We start from the raw sequence: 1,119 nt of genomic DNA, 5'->3' as shown, positions 1-1,119 counted from the left end.
GACTAAACCGAGAGGGCGAAGGAAGTCGGAAACAAACCTCTCCCTGCTAGAGTGCTTCCGTCCGGAGCAGTGCAGTGAGGCGAGCGGAGTGAGGGCGAGGGACCGAACGCAACGACTCAACCGCTGCTAAGGGGGCACGCTTCGCTCAGTCAAACCTCTCCCTGCTAGCGTGCGTGCGAGCGTGCGTCCGTCCGGAGCAGTGTCAGCGTCAAAAGCGGCCTCGGAGCGCAGTGTTAAGGTTGTAGTTGTTGAACGCGCAACCAGAGAGGAGAGCTATAGGAGCAAGACTGTGTTTGGACTGGACGCGTGCCGAACGAAGATAGTGTCTATTTACGCTCAAACAATCCATATAGGTGGAAAGCTGGAAGCTTCAATAGTTCCCTGCTGAACCTTAGAGTGCTATGATGGGGTATTTCAGTCCGTCCCTACTAAAGCGGCTTAGGCGTCGCCACGGATAGGGCATCAAGGTTGAAATCCTTCGAAGAGAGTCCAGTTAACCACTCCTATCATTGGCTTCCCGCATCCTCAGGGGGCCGCTCGGACGAAGAACCGGCAAATCGAGTATGGAATTAGAGCTCGGGTGGGGCATCAACCACAGCACAGGTTGCGGACCTATCGAGATGCTTCCTTGCAGAACCCAACAAGGGCTGTAACTCAATAGAGTGAGTGGGAAACCTTGTAAACGCGAGCAGGAGAATAGAGATCGGTCTGTCTTGTCTTAGACTAGCCCTACTCCATCCATCTTGGCTATCTTGAGCTTATTCATCAGCTTGGGGCGACTTTTCATTTTCTGCTTACTACTAGGGCTTCCAGCACTAATTCCTACGCTTAATCGGGTCTCATAGCCCCTGTGACCTTCACTTCACAGCCTGATTAATGCGCTTTAAAAGCGCACGGCCCTTCGTCGAGCATTTTAGAGTTTCTTTCTCAGGATGTGCCTTTATCTTCACCGGTGGATTGGCATACTTTTAGGGGTAAATGTCACCACTAAAGAGAAGTGGAGTGAGGCGAGCGGAGTGAGGGCGAGGGACCGCACTGAACGACTAACAACGTGACGTCCGGAGTAATCCAATAAACTACCTACCCTCTTATGCACTTGTTATCGCAGTCTATTAGTAG

This window comes from Tasmannia lanceolata, unplaced genomic scaffold (genome assembly GCF_043159265.1).
Source record: "Tasmannia lanceolata isolate RefF3 unplaced genomic scaffold, GAP_Taslan_0.1 ptg000046l, whole genome shotgun sequence".
Taxonomy (NCBI): domain Eukaryota; kingdom Viridiplantae; phylum Streptophyta; class Magnoliopsida; order Canellales; family Winteraceae; genus Tasmannia; species Tasmannia lanceolata.
The sequence above is the reverse complement of the archived record's forward strand: the minus strand, read 5'-3'. Positions refer to the sequence as shown.